General features: G+C 27.1%; 1 protein-coding gene and 1 pseudogene across 2 annotated transcripts in view; both read right to left on the reverse strand.

Moving 5' to 3' along the window:
- LOC107166965 (cell surface glycoprotein CD200 receptor 1-like) overlaps window positions 1-18893 on the reverse strand; it is a 242660-nt gene that overhangs the window by 125142 nt on the left and 98625 nt on the right. The window lies entirely within an intron of this gene.
- LOC149057505 (uncharacterized) lies at window positions 11580-12561 on the reverse strand (annotated as a pseudogene).

An 18893-nucleotide genomic window follows, 5' to 3' on the forward strand; every position in this document is an offset into this window, starting at 1 on the left:
AAACTGTCCATATAAACTGAAATAAACTGCTTACTATTGATTCATTAAGTTTTAATGAGCTGTTAAAATTATTGAATTGTTGTGAGTACCATCATTAGGATTGTATGCATTTTAAATAATAAACAGAAAAATCTACACAACAATGCAGGTCTTTAATAACATAATGCAGATTACAATATTTTGTATTATATGCTTTATAATAATTATGTTGAACCACGCTTAAATTGGAATTTATTTTGGAGAGGGGCTGTATTTAGCATCAACTGTATGGTTGATATATGGTTTCTATTTTCACTTAGCGATATATGTCTGATTAGTGCCTTACGGTTTATCTAAACAGCTACCCTGCACTTTCTGTGAGTGTTATATACAGCAGCTTTAGATAATTGTATTAATACTTTATACATTTATGCTGATAAATGAGCATTACTGTATGTGTAATACGTGAATGAAGACCAAAAAAAATAATATATTGTTAGTACATGTTGGTATCAGTTCAGAACTATTGTCTACCATCTTATCACCAAATCAAAATATATTGGAAAAACAAATAAAAAATAAATGTCACTAATATCGAAAACTAGGTATACGCATGGCTACATAAAGTTTCATTTGCAGTATAAATTGATTATGCCATGAGTTTTTAGTAAAAATTAGCAGAAAAGCAGCTCGGAAGTGGTAGTAAATATTGCATTATTTAATAATTATATAGAATCATCTTTTTTTTTTTTTGATAGGTTTCACTTTTATTTCACCAAGAAGAATTGTATATAATATAACAATATGTTAAAATAATAATAAATATTATGTTTTCCAATTTTGTAAGTTTCTTATTTGGTTGTATATTATAATTTTCACCGATTCAAACTACAGCATTTTAATGGTATAATATAGGTATAATTAAAAACATAGTCTGCACATTATAAATTCTCATTTCTGCATATGTTTATTTTTATATTCCATAGTAGTTTACCCATTAACATAACTAATTACACCACTTATATATATATATATATATATATCATGTGTAATGGTAGAAGTATATTTAGAAACACATATATATTTTAATTGAGTCACCGTCATATTATATATAAAAAAGCAGCTTCAAGCAGACTGCTTTTAAAATCAGATAGGGGAAATAATCACCATCTCGCCACCCTCAAATCACAACACAGTTTTATACAATATTATAGTTATGCTATCCTTTCTATTATTGATGTGTTATATAGGTTGGACAAAACGTTAAGGAAGAGCGATTCATCTAAAGTGGTGCTCAAACATTTCCCATTAACCCATGCAGTAGATTATTTTAAGCACCCACTACCTACTATTCAAATAACAATAGTATCACAAATCCCTAACTTGTAAATTTGTTTAACCATTTATAACTAGAGTCCGTAATTTAGATGAGGATGCTTAGGGATATTTTATATGCCAGTTAACAGAACGCACCCACCCATCCACCACTGCTGAGAACCCATACAACATTGTACTACTTGGTATGCGGGTTGGACGCTATTTTTATTATACGGTAAACATTGCCAGTGTGCATGTGTATGAAATGTGCATTGTATAAAATTGTATATTGCTTATGTACACAGACCCACCACATCTAATTTTAGAGTCCTACAATGTATTGAATGTTGTAGAGGGCCCTATACAAAATTTACAATAATAAAATACAAACCTTTATACAAACGAAAAGCTATACGGGTGTCCCATCACGATAATACTTCTAAATAAGTTAGATATAATATGTACTTCTATAATGGTTTACCCGCAGCTTACAAAATTATTAAATAAATGCATTATACATCTTAACACATAATTTAATATAAAATAAGTATTTTTATCAAAATTTCAAAAAATTAAAATTAATTTCAAAGGACCCTATATTGTATTATTCTACACCACATATAATAATTAATTATTATGTGATTTTATTCAAATATATTTTGAAAAATGTAAACACAAAAGTATTTATATATTCAATATTGACATTAATATCTGATAGAATATTGGATCTATTTTGCAATTCTCAACTAAACTATTTTTGTAATTTTTTCGAAATCAAAAAAATACATGTTATCATTGATACTTTAAATTTTACGAAATATTAATCATGTTAGAAATTGATGACACATAATATAATTTTATAAATAATATGTTAGTTTTTGATTTTTTAACTTTAATTTCATGCCATTACGTATACCAATGGTTATTATTTCTTATACACAATGACATTATCAATTTTACATTGAGATTCATTATATGAGCTATTGATAATATCATAAACTTATTTACACAGTCAACGTTGACAATATAATATGTTATACCTATGTCATGTTTTTGAAAAAAAAAAACAAATGTTATCACTAAATTACAATTTGTCTACAATATTATTTTAAGTTTAAAAATGTTACTAGTTTCTATGTATAGAACTTTAACGGAATCAATAATTTTAATTATGAACATATTAATGGTGTTAAAAGAAATCAATGTTTCAATTCCATTCGATACCTAAACCAAATATGGCCTGTCCTAGAGACATATACTCAGCACTTAATAATTATTTATTTAATTAATTGACGCCAGTCAGCATTTACATATTGGTGATATAACAATGAATGAAGAAATTTTTTTCTAAATTGTATAAATGTGAAAATTATAGATAACATAGAGACTATGTTAAATTTAACATAATAATAACTTAATAATTAACATGATTAAAAAATAGCTATGAAGTTAACAGCATCCTAATTCCAAACGTGGCAATAACACTAATATACGAAGAAATATAATTTTGTACAAAATGAAATGCAGTTTTAGGTGGTGTTAAGGAGGCGGAGCATTCTAATATATGATGGTTGTGGTTGTAGTTTGTACGGTGAGAGGGGACGCAATATAGAGAGTGGTTTCTAGTTGGATAAACAGGAATACGAAAATAAATGGAAGAAAGTAGATCTGGGGCATCAATAGAGCCATTAAGTAAAGATAAGATAAAGTGGATGTCTGCATCAAAACGACGAGAGAAAAGAGTAGAAACATTTATAAGGATGAACTAATAGAAGTATAGTCGTGAAAAGGGTGAGAAATATTTAGAACACGGCAGCATAGGCAAGAAATCGGTTTTGAACCCGTTCAATGCGTAACTGGTACTTTGCTAAATATGGTTCCCACACAACTATATGTCATATTCTAGAATGTAGCGTACTAGGGAGAAGTAGAAGGAACGAAGGCAAGCGATGGACGTAAATAGTCTAGTGTTGCGCTTTATAAAACCAAGTGCTTTTAGAGCTCTACCAATAGTCGTATTAATGTGATTTTCAAAAGAAAGGATAGGAGTAAGGTAGAAACCTAGCTAATAATGAGCCATACTTAATAAAAGTTTCATGAGATACATGTTCAGAAAGTCCGACTGAAAACAGTTATTCGTCATGTCTTTTACTCGTAAATTTATCTTCAGTATTATGTCAAATGTGATTTTCATACAAAGATAGAGCACGTAGAGATTGTAAATAAATTATTATTTTTATTTTTTTACTTTAGAACTTCCAGCACAAACTGTTACAGTTCAACGATTAAAATATTGATAAACATAAAATCACACAAAATGTCAAAATGTTAAGCAATGAAAATATAAGTTCATTAAAAAAATGACTTTGAAGTTTGAATAAACAATATTAAAGTTACATAATTGCAATTTTAAATACATGTTTAATAGTTATTGTATTACAGGAATACCTATTATCATTTATTTTATGATACCTACTCATTTTAAAATAATATTTATATCCAATGAAGAATATTTTAGTCAAGTAAATGCTATTAAACAACAGGTAATTAGTGATAACTGCCAACAGCTAACGTATAATAATAATAATATGATATGATTATTTATAGTTAATAAAATGTTATTATGTTGTCAATTTTTATTTTTAATGAACATATGATTACAGTTACTTTTAGTTTTGTATTTTGATATCACATTTTACATAAATTGTATGCAATGTTACCTTTATCTCACAACCTACAACAGTTTATTGAAGATATAGAATATAGACATCATAATTATATTTAACAGATACAATTCTTGATAATGGATGTATATCATTAATATATAATATGCCGTAAAAGAAAATATACTATATAATACTATAATTAAAGCTACTGCTAAAAATTAAAAAGAATATAATGTACATTTTATGGTTCTAATGTTCCAATAAGTTGGTTATTTATAAATATTTTTATTCAGGTAATGTAAATGAAGTAGTTTAATTAAAATTTCTAATTTCCCACTTAAAAATCTAAAAACTTTTAAAACGTTCATAAAAATAGTGTTTGGTAAGTATTTAAAAAAATATGAACGAAAATATTTATTTAATAAAGTATCGTCAGTTAGTATTAATAGTGATTTGGTGGTATCACAATATTATCAATATTAATAGTTTGTTAAGTATTTGCATTTTACGAAAGAAAAACTCCTTAACTATTTTTTTGTTTTTATATATATACCATAAATACATTATATTATACATACATTATATTATGTTTATTATCATTAATACAATTGAATATTCAAAGTTAATATAGAAATTGTTCACTAATAAAAAACTGTATCTTTTGATTATTGCAACAAATATTGAAATATAAAATTATTATATAAAGGAAGACCATCTAAAGGAATACTTCTCAAAATAACATTAAAGCAATATTTCAATGAAAATTATTTTCAGATTAATGCTAAAACGCTGACAGATAATAAATAGATCGAGGAAGTATTATTTTATTAATGACTAAAAAATTATTAAATAATAGATAAATTATGACTTTTATGAGATTAATTATTATTATATTTTTTTTTTGTTTAACAGACAGATTAGAAATCTGACTTAAAATAACACCAATTGTGAAATTAGTTATTAAAGCGTGAATTTATCTCAAGGAAATAATTTATTGAGGACAACGAAATCGTAATTAATTATTTTGAATCATTCAAGATCATTTGTTTAATTTACTAGACAAACAATCCGTGTATGAATAATGAGCTTTGAACTCGTCTATTTTTAATGTGTTAACAAAATTATGTATGATACATACATATATACCTAGGTACTAAATATAGCATTTCCGTTAACGGAGCACTATAGCAAGTATAATATGGGGAAAACAGTTCAATAGATTAAATGGATTAAATTAAAGTGATTATGTGGTCTTAATTACTCGATTTAAAAAAAGAGATCAAATTGTTCAAGTGACATCTGTTTTATGCTGGATTTAAACAAGATAACATGACAGTTGCATTACATTTTCCTGTATTTAAATGTACAATATCTATCCAGTTTATGCATTAAAAAAAAATATATTTAATAACTGTTTATTTTTTAACGTTATATACTTTTTTGAAATGCGAATATATCACAAGATATACATACTAACTCAAAAATTAAATAGCAGAATACTGTTTTCGGCAAACAGAAAAAATGCAGTAGACGCTATTTGTTCAAGCTTAAGTCGAATGTGAATTTTGTTTGAACACGTCGCGCGTCGCCGAGTATGCTGTAACTTATATAAAGCAAATTTATATAGAACTAATATAATTTGATATATTTAAGTGCCTATTACACTTTTTATTTCAAACTCTTGGCTGTGAGCTTCTTCTAGTCCATCCACAAATCAACAGGTTCAATGCACTACCACATCAACATCAGACCACCTCCACAGCGCCGCCTCAAACGTGGACGCCCGCACGATCTAATTCCTCAAGAAATACAATAACTTAAGGCTTTAACTTTTGAACACCTAACTTAAAATTGTATAGTTTAATAATCAAACTTAAACGCCAAAAAAAAAGTATTACATTTCCTAAATCTCTAGGTATAGATAGCGTAAGCTAAGGGGTACCTTAATTTAATAATAATAAAAAAAAAAAAACACTTTTTATTTAATTTTTAAACAGGTGGTCAATTTTTATGTCGAAGTAAATAAACTTCACTCATCATTGAGTGCATAAAGTAATATTACTTTCCTATAACTTTTTAAGTGCACTCAATATCCAAACAAAAATTAAAAATGTCTATTATGATTATCAGGATGAAACAGATCAGTCCTGCATTAATTACTGATTTATTTTCATTTCCAAAAATATGTTTTATAAAGGAGTATCTTTTAACAAAAAACAAAAAACAATAAACTATTCAAAAATAAATTAAAATGATTGATATAAATCCTAATTTAACGATTAATGATCTTAAATATCAACAACTATCCTAAAAAAAATTTTTTTTTTACTTCTAGATAGGTAGTTACCCACATGAAGTCTTTTAACTTTGATATTAAAGTATTACAATAATTCATTTAATATTAATATCAAGTTTTTTGACAGCGATAACATATAAAGTTTTTATACAAGGAAGTAAATTCAAATTATTGTTTTCACTAATAACATACATTTCCGCAATGATATGAGTTTTTAATTGTTTTAAAAAAAAATAAGTTGTAATAACTGGATTTTTTTCACATATTTTCGTAGTATTAAAATGTTGACTCTCCGTTGGTATTTGATTTAAAAAAAAATATTTTTAATATTTTACTACAATATTATAAACATTTAAAAGCGTCGTCGTTAAAATTGTTTTAAGATTTATTATACTAATAATATGTTTTTAATGATTGTAATATGTATTATAGTGAAAAGAAAACATTTAAAATATATTATAAAAAACACATTAAGTCCATGAAAAAATACATAATAGATTACTCTGTGAAGAATGTTCGTTTTATAATACTGGTACGATATAAAATATTATAAGTTGTTATTCATTAATATCATATGATTTGATGACTATAATTTATGAAATTGATCAAATATAAGACTTATTTATTTACATTATTCATAATATGGTGATTAAAAAAAAATATATGCCTTTACATTATACAATCCTCAGTTTATATTTTAGTCTGAATGAATAATATATTGTAAATTTTTTTTAGACAATAGTGACTAATTCTATTAATATAAAATATTATATACTTGAATATATTTATTGTAATTAATTTGTATTTCTTATTCCATTTTTGAGACACTATCTGCATGCATTTTTATTGGTTACCTATTTGTATTCATATTTATTGTCTTAGGTTGATAAAGGCAGTGTATTTGTTAATTTAAGTAAAGTTTTTTGAGTTTTAGATATCTAATGATGTAATAGTGTAGTTCCAAAGAATATATAGTTAGTTAAAAATATTAAATTAAGTTAAATTAGGCCTTAGAAATTTAAATTGGTTAGCATCCATAATTTTTACGCATAAATTTTAGTTTTTAACGAACGCGTATACGCCATCATTTATTCACCGTAAACCTCGAATAAAATATTTATTTTTGATGTTGATGATTCTGTGTATCTAAGTGATTGGTCAAAATAGAAATATTATTTGTGGCTATAAATAAAATCTTTTTTTTTTTACGACAAATACTACTGAAATTGCAGTTAAGTATATGTTTTGAACTCTTTTGCCCGAAATAACTTGAAGATTAAAAGAGAACATCTTTTCAAATATGTTTTATTTTAAGATAATAAATACAAGAAGATTAATAAAATAATGATTATAATTGATAGATTTTATCTTTATTTCGGTAATTGAGTAGTAATTATGTAATTTTCAGAATAATGTTAGTTTTTTTTTTGATTTAAATGAGTAATTTTTTTTCTTGAGTCAAATGCCTAGACTATATCACACAAGTCTTCTTATAGACTATTATAGACTATAGTGTTTTTACAGTTATTAAATAAAAATATTTGAAACACTGTCTTGATTTTTTTTCTTATAAGCCTTTACAGTTCCAATTTTCACAAAGCTCACTTAATCCATGAATTGCAAAAAATCATTTAGAGCATATAAAACGTCATAACATTTTTACATATGTTTTGTAAAAAAAAACTATATAGATATTTTTCTTTCAAAAAATAATGTTGACAATGTGTTTTTTTTTCAAGTGTTTACAATAAAAACTATGGCCACTAAGACAAATGGTTAGTCTTATAAACAAATAATGTTCTAAGTAGGTTACACATAAGCTGAACAATTGTAAAATGAAAATAATATGAATACGTCTGAGCAAATTATCGGTTAAATATAACAGTATACTGCAGTATTCGAACACAAAATTACAATGTTACATTGAGACAAATAGTATAGCGGAGTTTCAAAGGATCAATAATGTGGAGAGGAATTGAAACTTTATGTACATAAACCTTCAAATAGTATAACACAACTATAATTACTCTGTTTGCCAATAATACAGAATTTTTTTTACAAAACTGTAACTGATATTTTACAGAAGTTGATTAACAAAAGTTTTGCAATAGACGAGACGAGACGTGACGTTGAAAAATTTAGATCAATATTGAATATAGTGATACATCGGTACACGTCAATTAATAATACCTACGTCCCACAAAACTTAATTCCACAACAATTTTTTTTTTTAAACGCCTTGAAATGCATCATGACTTACGGTTATTAGAAAATAATTTAAATTTAAGATTAAATGTCAAAGCTTGCTTTAATTAGTCATCATTTGGATACAACTTTAGGTTAATTATATAAATAAATGTCTACTCTAAGTAGCTACATAATAATATAACTAAATTTGCTTTATGACATTCAAATGTGGAGGGTGTCAGTAAGTCTGCAAGCATTGATATACTTTTTGTCATAATATTGAATTTCGAGACATAAATTGCAGCCTGCTGGTTCAAATAAAATAACGCCATTCATCATGATGCTGTTACCTACAACAACCGGACGAAATCCAAAGCTTGTATATAAACACAAGGCTAGATTCACATTTCAGTATAATCGGTCTTCCATTTAGAAAGTGTATATTTACAGTATACTTACACTTCTACAATGTAAAATAAGTATACTATAAAACGGTTTTAATATAGTAAGTTAATATGTCTAACATAGACTTTTGGATTTTTTTTAAGCAATTAATCCCCAGGGCAGTTTATGTAAAGAAATAAAATCCAATTATTAAGTTTAATACATAATGTCTGTAATAGATCTTGCGACTTACTGGAATTAAAAATGTGAATCTATATTATTTCTTTATGAATGTATAAAGATCAAAATTCTAAGAAATTTTGATATTCAAAGGTAAACAACGATTTGTAATTCAAAAGTTTATATTATTTCGTTGTAAGTCAAAAACTAATATAACCGTAATGTAAAAACATTCTACTATATATTACTTAAATTACAACTACTTCCAGCTAACAATAATGTTAAAATACATTTTTAAATATTTAGATTATAATAATATGTTAGTTGAGCAACTTATAAGCATTAGTCATCTTCATTGAATTTTTGTAGTTTTCATTCAATAAAAATATGTTTAGTCTGTCAAAAAACTTTACAATATGATACTAGGTTTTTCATAAGTTTTTTTTCTCCAGAAATTTTAAAATATAAAAAATAAACAGGCACATTGTTTAAGCTGTGAATGCAAAGGGAACTTATTTACACTATGATTGCTTTGTACGTTAGCATTGACTTGGGAAAATGATTGAATATTATTACATGCATACAAAAACAAAAATAAATTATTAATTGTAATAATAAATAAGTCTTAACCCACAACCTTTCATCCTACTAATTTATTTATTAAAGATATCTAATTTATCACATCCATTACACTAACGATATACACCCCTACCTTTTTACACAACAAATTAAATTTCTTTTTTTTCGATTTTTTTATACATCTTAGTAAATAATTGTTATGCATAAAGAATTTATTTTGAAAATTTACGATCAGTTTTTATAAACTTTATATTCTTTATTCTGTTTAAAGAACATAAATTAAATATTACTGAATTTTGTACTACATATTTTATTTATTAAAAATAAATATAAAGAACTTAATATTATTTGTGAGGAAAATTTAAAACAAATTCTTAGATACCATTTTCAAAGTCATAACAATTAGAAAATTAAATTCCATCTGACGTTAACAAAATAAGACTATAGTGTCTAATAGTAATTTTACTGAGATGTTTATTGTTTATTAAAGCGATAAATTCAATATCAATTGAGATAATAAGCTACTAGATGAATTTATTTGTGGAAATACAATATTATTCTAATTGAAAAGAATTTCCATTTTATAAATCAAATTATTTAATTTTGGTTTAAACCATCCTCTATAATAAAATAAATATAAACATAATAAAATATATCAATTAATGATTTTCAAGATAAATGTGTAAACGAATAAAATACGACTGTAATTATTATATTACTATATACTGAATTTTCTTTGAAATTATTCTTTCGGTAAACTATGGAGAAGGCTTGACAATTTAAGACAGTATTTCTTGTAAGTTTTTATTATTATTAAGTAAAAACAAAGCTTTGCATTAAACCACATTCATTTTTAATGAGAATTTGAAGTTCAAGTTATAACGAAATTCTATAGGTATCTCCTCGTAAAATAATTATTTATACTCACAGATTATTTTGTTATTTCGTGGTAATTAAAAAAAATATATTAAAAAGCTAGCAATAACATATGTATTGTATATGTACATCAGGCCATTTTGGTAATCGATGGAAATGAGGAAGTTGACTTAGTAGTAACCAACCAGATGTGACGATTAATAACTCTATGACGGATAATACGGACCTAAACTCCTCTCTCGTTTATATCTATAGAAAAGTTCGTAGTCCAGTGGTGGCTCGTAGATAGGGGCGATGGGGTGATCGCCCCCCCTTCTAGAATCGTCATTTATTACCAATTTATAAGTTAAATATTAAATTTCTCATTTATATTTTAGTATAATATTGTCAAAAATAAAAATCGCGTTTCCTTTATTTACACTACCTAATACATATTATGAAAACATTATCAGATAATGGGAGTTTAAAAATAAATCATTCGACGTTGTAGCTTCTGAGAATCAAAAACCAATAACAATTTGCCGGGACCGGCGAGCAGCATATTCGATGCTTGGGCGATGTTAAAAAACACTCGTCATTACTATGGTTGGAATACAAAAACTAAGAAGGGGGAACACAATAATACATTTTTATTTTTATTTAAAAAATAAAAATTATTATTAATAATACTGATGCCGGGGCGATGATTTTAATCGACCGTTGACCGTTCTGCACGGATTCCGAACTTGCGTATTTATTATTTACTTTGTGCGGTCGTAACTCTAATCAATTCTATCTATAAAAAGTGTTGAAAATTTAAAATATATATTTTTTTTATTTTTATTTTATTTTTTATTAATTAAAGGCTTCAAATACAAAGTTTATTAGCCTACAATGGTTTACATGTTTAATTTATAATATAATGGAGATTTGATAGTTGTGATGTGCTGTCTTTGGTTCTTGTCTTATAATATGTTGGTTGTAAGGTCAGCCATCTTGATGAAGTTTACTATGTTTTTTTCTTGTCCTGGTCCGAGTGCGTCTTTGAGTGAGGAGTTGTTTATTTTTGCTTTTGATCTAGCGTTATGGTAAGTGGGGCATTCTAGGAATATATGTTTAACGGTGAGTTCGCAGTTTCATGTTTCACACCTGGGTTTGAGCTCTCTACGCATAAGATAGGAATGGGTGATTCTGGTATGTCCGATGCGTACTCTGGCGATCATGGTCTCTTCATGTCGCGTAAGCTTGACTGGAGGGTCCGGCCATTTTTTGGTTAATGGTTTTATTTGTCTGAGTTTATTGTTTTTTCCATTGATTCTGCCGGAGGGTGTATAATTTCGTTTTGAGGACGCGGATTACATCGTCGTATGTTACATGCGGGTATATTTTGGTGTCCGGGGAGCTAGCAGCTTTCATCGCCAGTTCGTCAGCGAGTTCATTACCGGGGATGCCGATGTGAGATGGAACACACATGAGTTTGATGGATTTGTCGGTTGAGAGGATTATGTTTTGAATGCTTTGGGCGAGGTTGCAATTTGTATGTACGTTGGTTATTGAGGTGACCGCGCTCATAGAGTCACTTAAGATGAGAACTTTAACGTGGTTAGAGGAGAGTGCGGTTAATGTGGCTTCAAGTATGGCGAATGTTTCTGCTGAGTATATGCTGGAACGAGGGTCTAATTTGTGAAGACTATTTTCATCCCTGTGGGTAATGGCGAAACCGGTTTCATTAGTTGTTTTGGAGGCGTCTGTATAGAAGTGGTAGAAATTTTTGAATTTGGTGTTTATTATTTCGTAGAACGTATTGATGATAAGACTATGCGGTGTGTTGTTTTTGTTGAATTTGGTAAGTTCGGTGTAGGCTTCTATGTGATTCGTGTTCCATGGAGGGATTGTTGGGAACGTTTCTTTTGGTTTTATGTTGCTGATGTTGAAGGATATCTCTTCGAGGATTTCGTGAAGCTTTATATAAAGCGGTTTGAGGAGGTGTTCGTGATAAGGTTCTGAGATTGTCCTTATTAAGCCAGTTTGGGGAGTAGACATCTTTTTGGCTGTGAACTTTGTAATTAGGTACTTTTGTCTGATATTCAATGGTAGGCAGTGAGCTCCGCACATCATACTGTCGATTGGACTTGATTTGAAAGCTCTGATGGCCATCATGATGCCGGCGTTTTGTACGGTGTTGAGTGTTTTCAGGGTATTTCGGTTGGCGAGGCTGTAAATGATTGATCCGTAGTCTAATATCGATTGTATCAAAGAGTTGTATAGGATTAAGAGTGTTTTGCGGTCGGCACCCCATTTAAAATGGCTCACGGATTTGATTATATTTAGTTTTTTGGATGACGTTGCATTAATTTTTTAATGTGTTCTTTCCAAAGTTTGTGATCGAATGTTAATCCTAGAAGGCGGAGGCTTTTTGTGTTGGGGAGGGTATTTCCTTGCATTTTTATCTCGAGAATTTGGGGTTTCTTCTGTCGATTGAATAAAATGGATTGGAACTTTGAGGGGGAGAAAATGAATCCTGTCTCTGAGGACCATCGGCTGATGCTGTCGATTGATTTTTGCATGAGTGAGCTGGTAGTTTTGATGTTAGATCCAGAGAGATACAGGCTGCAGTCATCGGCATATAATATAGTTTTCACGGGTGCTTTTATGTATTTTCTAATATCGTTGATAGCTATTAAGAAAAGAGTTACACTTAATGAAGATCCTTGTGGCAATCCATTTTCTGTTCCGAATGTCGATGGAAGAGTATGTCTGAATTTGACCTCAAAGGTTCTGTCGGTAGGAAGTTGTTTATAAAGTTGAGTATTTTTCCTTTGAAATTCCATTTGTGGAGCGTAGAAAGTACTCTATGTACCCATACAGTGTCGTAAGCTTTTGCGATGTCTAGGGATACCATTAATAAGTGGTTTTTTTTTCAAGCGCCTTGCATATGCTGGTGTCGATGATTGTCAGAGGATCTGAGGTGGATCGGTTTTTGCGGAAGCCGAATTGATGTGGTGAAAGGAGGTTAAGGGTTTCTAGATGCCATTTAAGTCTGGAGTTAATCATGCTTTCGAGCGTTTTACTCATTGTATTTATAAGGGATATTGGTCTATAGTTATTGATTTCGAAAGGACATTTGCCAGGTTTAGGGATTGGGATTATATGAGATGTTCTCCATTGTTTTGGAAAGATGCAGTTGATCCAGATGTTGTTGAATATTTTGAGTAGAATGTTAAGTGAGGATAGTGACAGGTTTTGGAGGAAAGAAAATAGCCTCTGTCTGGGCCGGTGCTAAAAAAATTTATTATAATTTATATGTATTAAACTATTGGACAGATTAAAATAAAATATTATTATTAATATTATTTGTGTTCGATACTTTCCATAAATAAGCAATTTTATATCGCCATCCCACTTTCAGAGCACACGAGCCGCCACTGGTTGGTACCTATTGTATAATTGCACGATTCATAAGAATCCAAATGATGACATATACCAAATAACAAACTCAGAGAAATCAAAAACACTGGAAACCTCATTCATTCAACAGCAAATATGAAGTATTTATTGTCTACTTTTGTGGCTATGTATAGGTCACTGAAATGTATCCCATTTACGTAATATGTGCGGAAGAAACTTTAATGTGCCAAGCCTTCGAAAAATGTCTGACAGTCAAGCACTTGCTTGTCTACTGTTGAAACGATACTATGGGAACTAGATAAGCACAGGAATATATGAAAACATCTTTGAAGCTCTTAGCGCAAACTAAGGCAATACTAACTAAATCATAAGATTTTCTAAAACTTATTGATATGTACTGTTATTTACCTAAAACTGCTCATAACAGTACCTACAATCTCATATAAGAAAACCATAGTATTTATTTATATATAGGTAACTAATGTTTATTTTTTGTAAACTAATAAATAAAATGTTTATGATGACATATATATATATATATATATCATACATTGTACCAAGAATAAAAAATATATATTAATAAACAATATAACATATATTAATCACATAAAAACTTGAAGCATTCGATATTTACTAAAATTGATATTTTCTGTAAACAATTTTAAAAATATCAAGACTAAAATATCAAAACACTGTAAGCATTTGAAACATTGAAATTTTTATATTATTTTTTCTGAGTTTTAGTTATGTTGGGTTGAAATAATTGAAAACTTAAAAATATATGTGTAATACTATTTTGATCTTGTAGTTACTTAGGTACCAACACATTTTTTATAAAACGCTTGAAATTCAAAACCATTTTGTAGTTAAAAAAAAAAACAATTTTTTAATATGCATATGTGTGTATTATATAATTTATAAAATTGAAAATCTAGTCACTAAAAAATATGTTGATATATCAGATAATCATTTTTTTTTTTTTATTGATCTTGAAATTTACAAAAATAAATTTCCACTTTGACAACACGGGCCACTAGCATTATATTTTTAGTTACATAGAATTAGATAATAATAAATATGGTATATATCTAAAATAATTTTACAATATTTTAGTTGTGGCTTACAGAAGGTTTATTATTTTTATTGTTTTGAAAAATTCTATTGTGTTGAATTCATTTTCAGGTTTTGGACCTAGACTTATTCCGATGTCGTGGCTTATGTTTTGTTCTTTTCTTTGTAGTTGGTATATTCTGCATTCTTCAAAAATGTGTTTAATTGTAATTACTATGTATGGTTCCACATGTTTGGCATATTGGTGGTTTGTTTTTTGCTATCAAGTATCCGTGAGTCAATTTTGAGTGTTCTAGCTCGATTCAGGTTTTTTTTGTTTTTTCGTGATATTAATTTTTGAGTTTCTTTTTCATATTTTTCATATTTTTATAGTTTTTTTTTTTCTTAATTTGGTTTAATTTGTTTGTTTGGACGTTCCATATGTTTTGCCAAAGGGAGATTTTGTTTTGTCTAATTTGTTTTCTTACTTCAGTGTACTGGGAAATGTTTATGAATTGTGCGTCATTCGAGCGGATAGCAAGTTTGGCTTGTATATCTGCGCTTTCATTGCCATCTATTCTTATGTGTCCAGGTATACAATTCAGAATTATAGTATTGTTTCTTTTTTTGCTTCCTCTAATCTGTTTTGAATTTATATTGCTATGTCACTATGATTAAATTTGTTTTTTACACAAAGAGGGAGCAGGGAGCTTAACGAGTCACTTAGAATAATATATTTTTAATTTTCATTTTTGTTAATGGACTTGATGGCCAGAAGTATGGCTACTGTTTCGGCTGATAATCATTTTTTTTCAATAGAAGATGGATAAAAATATAGCTTAGCCTTTAAGCATTTTGTTTTATTTTCATACATTATTTTGAATTTATTATTGTAGAGTATTATATGTAATATGTATTATATTATACTTAAATAAAAACTTCTACGAATTAATTTTATTGACATTCGAATGTAAAGGTACCTACGTATATAAAATATGTAAGGTAGATCAGGATTCAATGTGTATAGATAAGATAAAAAAAAATTAATAGAATATTTTTTTTTAATAAAAAAATGTTTTCTATGTGTTATCTTATAACAAAAAAAACAATAGTAACAATAATAACAATAAACATGAGATTTGTTAAAGCACTTTATAGTCGTAACAAATAAAACATTGTGCTCAGGATGAATATAAAAAAAACTTGCTTGAGAATATGTTGTATACAATACATATATATTATATTATTTTCTAAAACTAGTAGCCAAGTTTATCAAAATATATTTTTGTGGAAACAAAAATTCAATGTACAGTCCAATTAGCAAAAAAGAAACCTGAATACCTAGTCTATATTGTGCGGAAATTGTAAACGATAAAGTGCTATAGATTTACCATTGTTATCATACTGCAGACAAGTTTTTCTTATTCAATAGAACCAACTGAAATTGTAGGGTATGTACCTAGTGAAAGATCGGACATCTTATTTTTTTTTTTATAAATACAGGGTGTCCCGTAATGATTTAACCATTGCGATATCTCTCATAATAATGGAGATATCAAAATTCTGGTTTTGTAAAAAGACTAACAAAGATAAGAACTACAAATATTTCATATTTTAATTTAATTTAATGTTTTGGTACAAAAGTTAAAAAATATATTTTAGATTCTGAACAGAGCAATGAATGTATTGATTTTACAATGTTTTGTGTCTGTGTAAATGATAAGTTTTCGACATAATGCTTCGATTTTTAACTTCTTGAAGTTTTTAAATTTTCCGTTTTTTAGTTTTGTATTCTATAAATGTCAATAAAATTTTATCCGTTAGGTAAAAAAACTTGAAACTTTAACACAAAATTCCCAAAATTTTATATAATAGCAGTTGGAAAATATTAAATATATGCACGTTTTTTTTTAGAACTATTTAAAGTACACATTTTGACAACATTTATTTAATTGAAAATTTACAAATTCTTCAGTTGCTAAAAGTTTATAAAAGTTTAAATTGTATAGCTTAGGATTGAAAATTTAAACAAGGAATAATTATCTTACTCATAATACTTTTAGTATAGTAACAACATTTATTTTTAATTTCATATAATACCATTACATAACCACAGTTATGTAATATAAGTTAAGAATAACTCTTTTTGTATTTACTTAAAACAGTATAATATTTACAATCTATACAGCAAGTGTGGTGACATAAAATAACATTAATTATAGAATGGGAAGCCTCCAAGCAATGCCACCTGACCAGTAATTAGGTTTTGTTTTTAGTTATCCATTAGTAATCAAGGAATAACTCTAACGTTAATATATTCATTAAAAATCTTTGACATAGGCTTGAGTAACAACTATATTCAACTGATTCAATAAAAATTAATTGTTTGGATGCTATAGAATAAATAAAAAATAATTATCTTTAGATATATTTTCAAAAATGTTTCAATATAATAACATTTTATCAGAAACTACACATTTTTAATTTAAATATTTGCATTTTTCTATTATATTTTCTTATTTACAAAATCAAAAAGTAAAAGCAGAATTTTATTGTCTCTCAGCATAAATTATAATATTCTATATTACCATACCTAGTCCCTAAAACATTATGGAATATAATTATATAAATAATATATTATTTCAGTCCTATGTAACTTCTAGCTTCTAACTTCTCTTACACAGAGTTTTTGTGCTGTTAAAAACTTGAAACAGTAGTATTTTATTAATAAAATAGCTCTTAGAAATTTAAGGCCATAAATTTACAGAACTATTTCATCAGTTAGTTATTGATTGATGTTTAATTGACATGCTCCTTTTTCAAGGTAAGAAGAAATTACATTATAATTCAGAGTCAGAATAAATGATTTAAGACTAGGTCTAATTTTATTTAATATCGTTTTCTTGTATAAACTATTATAAATTTATAACAATTAAAAATTTAGTAATGGGTATTAATAGGTAAATCCTGCTGTTTTATCCAAAAATGGGTTTCATTGGTTTGTTAGCTTAAAATATGCATAAAGGTAAATGGAAAACTGATATAATCTTAATAAACGTGGAATAAATCTACAATCCTCAATAGTACCTAACTTTTATTTAAAAAAATAATTAAATATGAACGATTATTCTAACAAGATGAAATAACTCGTTTTGAATATAATACATACAATTCCTTAACGCCTAAGAGTTAAAAAAAAAAAGCGGGAAAGTGGATGTCGATCTGCTGTGCAGTAGGTTACAAGTGGGTTACTGTAATGGATGGAATTAAATTTGAATCCAATGATATTATATCATTGTATACGAAAAACGATTCTGAGCGAAGGTGGTTTATCTATCTAGGATATATTATAAATTATTAAAAATGTTCAACTCTTAGATTTAAAATTAAATTTTTTTTATGAATTTCTAGCTTAAAATAATTTGCGAATTTTCGTGATTTTTACGTATGTTGTCAAAATTAAAATTTGAATGATTGTAAAAAAAAATTGTGACTATGTATTTCTTTTATTTTCCAACTGCTATTGTAAAAATATGTTAGGAACCTTGTATTAAATTTTCAAATCTTATATTTAAAAAGGAAAATTTCTATGAATTTCTAGCTTAAAATAATTTGAACATTGCCGTAATTTTTACGTATTTAGTCAAAATTTGAACTTTATATGCTTATAAACAAAAATTGTGACTTTATATTTCTTTTATTTTTCAACTGCTATTGTAAAATTATATTATGAGCCTTGTATTAAATTTTCAAATTTTAGATATAAAAGGAAAATTTTTTATGAATTTCTAGTATAAAATAATTTAGAAATTTTCGTGATTTTCACATAATATGTTGTCAAAATTCAAACTTTGAATGCTTATAAAAAAAGTTGTGATATTTAAAGAAAAAAAAACCGAAAAAGATGAAAAATTAAAATGTCAGTAAACAGCTCAAAACAAATCAAAATATTTTGAAAATTTTATAAAATATATAAAACGCCTATATAAACA

This window comes from Diuraphis noxia, unplaced genomic scaffold, assembly GCF_037042655.1.
Source record: "Diuraphis noxia isolate RWA-SAM2 unplaced genomic scaffold, SU_Dnox_SAM2 contig0003, whole genome shotgun sequence".
In the NCBI taxonomy this organism is placed as follows: Eukaryota; Metazoa; Arthropoda; class Insecta; order Hemiptera; family Aphididae; genus Diuraphis; species Diuraphis noxia.